Here is a 7,449-nt window from a genome sequence, read left to right on the forward strand (position 1 = left end):
TTTATTAATAGAACACTTCAAAAAGGTAAAGTTAAACAAAATCTACTTGAAATGACACTATGTCTACTAATATATATACATATATACACACAAACATATAGATCCTTAAATAAGCACTGTATGTACATTCATAAACAACTGCAGCATGTGCTTGTTTAAAATTATAGATGATATATAAATATATATAGTCTATTCAAAACATTCAGACCCATGTTAGCATATACACTGTGCCCATGGAAGAATAAGAGCGAAGGGCAGGATTTATGAAGGGCATCCTCCCTCATTAGCATACTAGATCCAGAGGTGCTGCTCAAGCAGCAAACATTATCTCCTTTGGCATGATAGCACTCCGTGGCTATGTTACAATCTTAACAGCATGCAAATTGCTTCTTCCCATTGCATCTGAAATGAGGCTTTGGTAGGAAACCATGCAAACTCAAACACCACGGAACTTTAAACCTCAGCTCCTGGAATTTGTCAGTTTTGTCAAGTAGAATAGAGAGAGAGAGAGAGAGAGAGAGAGAGAGAGAGAGAGAGAGAGAGAGAGAGAGAGAGAGAATCCTGAAGTGAAAATGGTTTGATATTTCAAAGAACATAAAATCTCATGAAACTGTCCTTGCAATTATATTGTTAAATAGTTAGGACTAAGTCCAATCCCGGCAACACACACACACACACACACACACATACACACAAATAAATTCACATACAAATACACACTCAAATATAACACATACAGACATACGTATGTACACAGCTGTGCACACAGATACATCCATGGACATAAGCACATACACATACATACATATTAACACACACTAGAATATCAGATATTGTCTAGTAGTAGGTATATGTAGGTGGAAAAGGACATATTTTGAAAAAGACAAAACATGAATGTTGAAGTTTCTTATTAGACTATTTGCATAGAAAATATGATATCTATATGTGTTTCTGGATCCTAGGGAATGAGCACCTATTAATGGGAAAGAAATATCAGAAAATTTTGTGATTTCCTGAATATTAGGTTAAAATAGTAAAAACATTTCTCATTGGATCAATAGTGTATAGTAACAAAAAGATCTTAGCTAAATTGAATAAAGAAATTAGGCCGGGTGTGGTGGTACACACCTTTAATCCCAGCACTCAGGCAGAGGCAGAGGCAGAGGCAGAGGCAGAGGCAGAAGTCTCTAGTAGCCTGAAGCCAGCCTGGTCTACCTAGTGTGTTCTTGGCCAGCAAGAGATACATAAAGAACCCATGTCTTTTAAAAAATTAAAATAATGGTAAGTAGAAAATACAAACAAAAATACAAATCAAAGTATCAATATGTACACTCTGTCATTTACTTTTAGTTTCTTATTAACCTAACCTGTCATCTCCACCTAATGCCATAAGGACTCACAGGATTAGGATGTTTTGTCTGACCTCTACTATAAAGCTGTCTGGTGTGGTTTCCTTAAAATTCCTTAGCATGAGCCTCACATGTATTAAGTGTTCAACAAAAAAAGTATTCCTTATTCAAAAGAAAACTTATCTATGTTATGTTCATATTTCCAGCACACTTTTATTTTTCATTTAATTTCCTTTAAAGACTAAAGTTAAATCCTGGGACTAGAATATTTTTAAAGATTTATTTTATTTTTAATTATGCATATGTGTTTGTGTATGTGTGTGTATGGAGAGGGTGCAGGGGGTGTTTATGTTTGGATGTGTTTAAGTACATAAGTGACAGTGGCTGTGAGGGACAGAGGTTAAAGTCCCCATGGAGCTGTTACGACTGACATTGGAGAACTGAACTTAGGTCTTCCTCAGGAACCGTGCCTGCTCTTCGTCGCTGAGCCATCTCCTCAGCCCAGAGGCTAGATTTTTAATTATTGTGCTATACAATTTTGCTTTCTTAGCAACCGAAAGTAGTTTTTCCCCCCTCTGTTTTCTCTCTTAGAAAATGTGTCCCACACAGAGTGTTAAAAGCCAAGCAGCTTTTCCTACTGCTGGCATATGGCAAGGGACATAAGTGAAGACACAGTTCACTACTACCAGAATCAAAAGTAATAACAAGTATGTTAAGTAAATTGTAAGCCATCAACCTGTTAAACGAGCTTGGAAATAGAAATAGGTTTTCTCCATCTTGAATACTGGTCATTATTTTTCTCTTCTCGTAAAATGTTTATACATTCAAGTACTAATAACCGTGAATAGATTCGGCAGAGGCATCTGTGTATAACCTATATCTGAGAGGTAAGAGAGGTAATGATTCTGTGGTGTTGGCTGTGCTGGATATATTGTTGTTGTTATTTCTATTATTATTATTTGCCAGCTTGACACAAGCTAGAGTCATTGGGAAGAGGTGCTCTCAACTGAAAAAATGTCTCTATCTGATTGACGTGTGGGTAAATCTCTGAAGCATTTTCTTGATTAAGGATAGATGTGAGAAGGCCCGGCTCTCAGGGAATACTGCAGGAGCTCCTGACCTGTATAAGAAAGCAGACTGAGCGATTTGTAAGGAGCAAGCCACCAAAGCAGCACTGCTCCAAAGACTCTGCTTCATTACCTGCCTCTAAGGTTCTGGCCCTGCTTGAGTTTCTGCCCCTGACCTCCCTCAGGGACTGGCTGCCAACAAGTAGATAATAAAATTAACCCTTTCCTCCCCAAGCAGCTTTTACCCGTGGTATCTTGTCATAGCAATAGTATGACAAGATGCCTACAACTAGAATAATCCATAGTGCGGAGTTTTATTGAATATTAGTGAAAATTTATCACTAATGACATAATAAAATATTAAGGTGGGGATGTGGTCAAGGGTTTTCTAAGTTTTATTCTTGTTTCCCTTTTTTAAATTTATTTTTCCACACAAAATATTTACACTTCCTCCCCCTCCTCCCACTCCCCCCTCCCCCACTCCTCCTCCACCCTCTTTAGGAATGTCATTGGTCTCCTATATGTTCTCCAGGAAGTCCTTAATCCCCTTAAGGAAGTTTCCCCAAACAAAAGGACAGTAACCACAACATCCTCCCTCCTCCTGAGGGAGCCCAGGGGATGGATCACACAACATGGCAATGGTAACTGTCACAGACAGGAAACTCATAGGTTACACCCGACATACGCTCAGTTCACATGGCGAGTTACAACCAAATGACTTTCGGCTCTGACAAGAGAGTGGTCAGAGGTTGAACCAGAGTTTGTAAAATTGAGGTTCTGGAGGATTCTAGTTTTTCTGTGCGCGGGACCAGAAAGAATAATGGATGATGAAACTACTGTCTGACACTTTAACTGAAGGGTTTAAGTAGATCTATGAATAATTTATTAAATATCATCAGTCAATTTCAATCACTAGGAAAATTTAAAAGTAAAACCCAAGAGAATACTTGATGTTGAGGATTCTAGATTTAAAAAAAAAAATGCTTTTTGAATTATTTTGTACAAGGTATGAAAAAACAGGAATGATGCTTAAGACAACTGAGGTCAAGTAGCAATCCTGACATATATAGGCAGGTATCTACAGGTCTAGGCTCAGTGTGTATAAAAAAGGAATTCTGATAAAAATAGCTTTGTAGTTTCCTGCCATATGAATGATACTGCATTGTGTATTGATTTGGGGGCTTAAGAACAAATACAATGAAAATAATTGTCAGTGACTTGTGCCAAACTCTCTCTGGGCACCATTTCTTTATTTGAGGTCCCATCTTCATAAAAGCCACATTAGGTAAGTACTAGGGTTATTCCAATTTACTCGTGGGGAAAATAAATATCTCTAAGAGGACTAAGCCATGTAATAAGAGTCTAGTGTCCGGCAATGTTTGAACCAGGATTCAAACCATAAAGCGTAGCCAGGAATTCTTCTTCTATTACCATGGCAACAAACATGAGCAATGTCACCCAAAATGCACCCAAACATCCACACTGTCCACGGAGGTATTCTCCAACACATGCACTTCACAGAATCAGTTTTCCCTCTGCAGTCTCCACAGCTTCCTTCTTCCCTAGACTGCGTTGAGTGTCACATTCTTAGCAATATTTAATCACAGAATAAAGAAAGAGGAAACCTAGCCAAACAAATCTACATATTTGATTGACATTTCTCAGAATAAGTTTTCCATATGGGCTAGAAACCTCATGAAATGCAAACCTTGCTTTTCTTTATTATTCTGTTCTGCTAAGGACAGCCATCATATCCCTGTCATCGGTCACGTTTCCTTGTGTGTCCATCTCATCCTATGTATTTCCAGCTCTACTTTCTGGTGTTAGTTTCCTCTTTCACTGAAATGTTTGCTTCAATTTTACAATTCTCAACATTTATTTAACAGTATAATATAGGAAAATATTTAGGTAATAAATTTATCATTGGGACTGTTTTTAATTACTTATGTTTTGAAATTAAATTACAACAATCTCCCCATCCATCTTCTCCCTTCAACACATTGTGTATATCCCTCTGTGCTCTTTTTCAAATTCATGGCTTTTTCTTTAATTAATTATTGCTACATATATATATGTATATGTATATATATATACACGACCTGCTCAGTCTTTAGAATATTACTCTCATGTGTGTTCCAGCACTGATCATTTGATATCAGAATACCAGTTGGTGTCTTATTACATGGGGTGACTATTTCTCTATTTACAATTAGAGAAAATCTATGACCCTAGCAACAGAACCAATAATACACATGACTGATGCACTGTAAGCCTTCAACTATCTTTATCTAATGATCTCCTAGAAAGATACTCAGTATCTAGATTTCTGAACCTACAGAAAAATAACCATGAATTCACAATCTATGAACTTGGATTTGCTGTTCCATGTTGAGAACTCATATCTGATCTGCAACTAAGTAATGCACATATTTATGTTCTGCCTGTTGACCTGCATGGATGGTACTCCACTGTGTACACAGGACAATCCTCTGCTGTGTAAACAGGGTGGCATTTCACTGTGTAAATGGAATGGTACCCCACTGTGTAAATCGGACAGCACTACCCTTGGTTAACTGCAGTGTTCCAATATCTTACATAGACAAGCAAGTGCTTCACGATGTAAACAGGCCAGTTCTCCATTGTGTAAACAGGATGGTGCTTCTCTCCAAACTGGATGGTATTCCATTTTGTAAACTGGATGTCACTGTACCGTGTAAACAAGCAGGGACTTCACTCCTTCACTGTGTAGACAGGCGGGTATTTCACTGGATAAACTGGACAGTATTCCACTCTGTAAACAGGCACCCTTTGCTTTGTGTTTCTCACGGTTTTGAAGATATTACATTTTTCTCTTTTATGGGCAACGAGTAACTTTGGTTCCTTCTTTAGCAATATATCTTCTAGCGTTTCTTCTGTGTATATAAACAGATGTGAAACTCGAGTGTCACAAGGCATTTAGTAATCTTTGTCTCATTTCTTTTTCTTACATCCACACTCTCCGTGCCCTCCAGCTAAGCAATTCTGCTCGTTGTTACATATAAACATCTTCAGGTATATCCCATTTAGTATTTTCTTATCCTTTTCTCCTTCTTCACCTTCGTTTGGCTAAGTTCTATCATCTTTCTAGACCTAGTTGAACAGTACATAGCACTTTTTTTTTTAGCTTCCTCTCTATGTAGAATTTAGATTACCCTACCAATTCTTTGTTTGTAAATGTTTACAGTGTTCTTTGTTATAGCCTAATCATTAATGAAGACAAAAATACAACTTCCTAAAGCAAAGTCTTTAAAGAAAGAATCACTGTTAACTATAGCTTTTTCTATTCTTTTGATTTTTCATATTCTTCCTTAGAATGTAAGTTCTCTGAAAATAAGAGCATAATTGATAATAAATCATTTCAATTAGGGGAGTTATTAATATGACTATTTGCAAGCTAGCCTTTCCTGGTAGAACAAGCCATAATCTCAGTCACTTGACAGGACAATAAAGGAGGATCATAAGTCTAGGGTTGTCCTAGGCTATACAATAAATTCAAAGTCAATTAGATAACTTAGGAAGACCTTGATTTTTAAATAAAAACTAATATAAAAATATGGGATGCTAGAGAAATAGTTGAGTGGTAGTTTAGTTCAAATGCATGAGAACCCGACTTCAATTTCAAATAGATAAAATCAACAACCCAAGACCTAAAGAAACATATGTCCACAATATTACATGTACAGATTGTATACTTTTCTCTGTGGCTTACACTGTACCCTCATATAAAGCTTCTACAAACAGGAGGATTTCAAACATGTTTCCTTGATTTTTTTCCTGTCCATTTGGATATTTCATTCTTCATTATGCCCATCATTTCTATATAAAATGCTTTCTTGCTGGACGATTTTATTACTCCCGTGGAAGGTAAGGAAAGAGCTGGGAGAGAGCTTCTTGATTAGTGTGCTTGCTGTCCAATCAGGACTGGAATTCAGATCCCAGCATCCACTTGTCAGGCCGGATGCTGCAAAATGCCTATTACTCTAGCTCCAAACCATCCTATGCCCTCTGTTGACATGCTTATACACACAGAAATGGGTACATCTCCCCAAACAGACCCACAAATTAAACAATTAAATAAATAAATAACCATTTAAAACGAAAGATAAGGGGAAGATGTCATAGTAGGAAAAAAGTAGGAATTGTCATATAGATCTTCACTCAACTTTAATGTCAACTGGTGTGACTCATATAGAAACTTAACCATTCTAAATCTCAGTGTATTGAGCAATAATTAACTCACAAATGAGTTTTGTTTGGATGAAAGCTATGTGCATGCATATAGACAATAGTACCAGAAGTATGAAGGTCTTTGGTAAGTGGTGCTTGCCGACAGAACACAGAAGATATTTAAACTAGCCTAAAAGACTTTAAAAAATCTTTGGAGGAATGGACGGCACACTGTTCACTTGTCCCACCTCACAGAGCCAAGACGCACACCAAAGTCAAACTGAGCAAATGAGTCCCACAATCACAAAGACCACAGAAATACTAAGTTTGATATCCTCATGCCATTACCAACAAGACACACTGACATATTTCACACACTGAACAATTAAGGACCTGTATGTCCCAGAGAGGTCAATGGTCTTAAAATATTACTAAGCAGGATAGGAGAATATGTGATATTTAATTTTAAATACAAGCCATTCTATTTTTATTACTTTTCTGTTTTCCTTAACTATAAACATTTTTATGGACAATTAATTCCTAGGTACATTTCATGACTTTATAGTCGCCTATCCAAGAAACACAGATTTTGAATTTTATTAATAGAAATATACAATTTAAATGATCATAGTATGTTAAAGTATAGTAATATACATGTCACAACCATGGAAATTATGTCCATAGAGGTCAAGTGTAAAACCCTCTCTTGTTAACAAACATGGCCTCTCAAATATTCAAGTATTTTTACTTTCTATAAAACAGTTATTAGGGCCGGGCGGTGGTGGCGCACGCCTTTAATCCCAGCACTTGGGAGGCAGAGGCAGGAG

General features: G+C 37.0%; 1 protein-coding gene across 1 annotated transcript in view; it reads right to left on the reverse strand.

The window, feature by feature from the left end:
- The window catches only part of Ctnna3 (catenin alpha 3), a 1,282,010-nt gene that overhangs the window by 120,211 nt on the left and 1,154,350 nt on the right, over positions 1–7,449 (reverse strand). The window lies entirely within an intron of this gene.

The sequence above is a fragment of the Alexandromys fortis genome, unplaced genomic scaffold (assembly GCF_014885135.2).
Source record: "Alexandromys fortis isolate MF-2015 unplaced genomic scaffold, M_Fortis_MF-2015_v1.1 scaffold_9, whole genome shotgun sequence".
In the NCBI taxonomy this organism is placed as follows: Eukaryota; Metazoa; Chordata; class Mammalia; order Rodentia; family Cricetidae; genus Alexandromys; species Alexandromys fortis.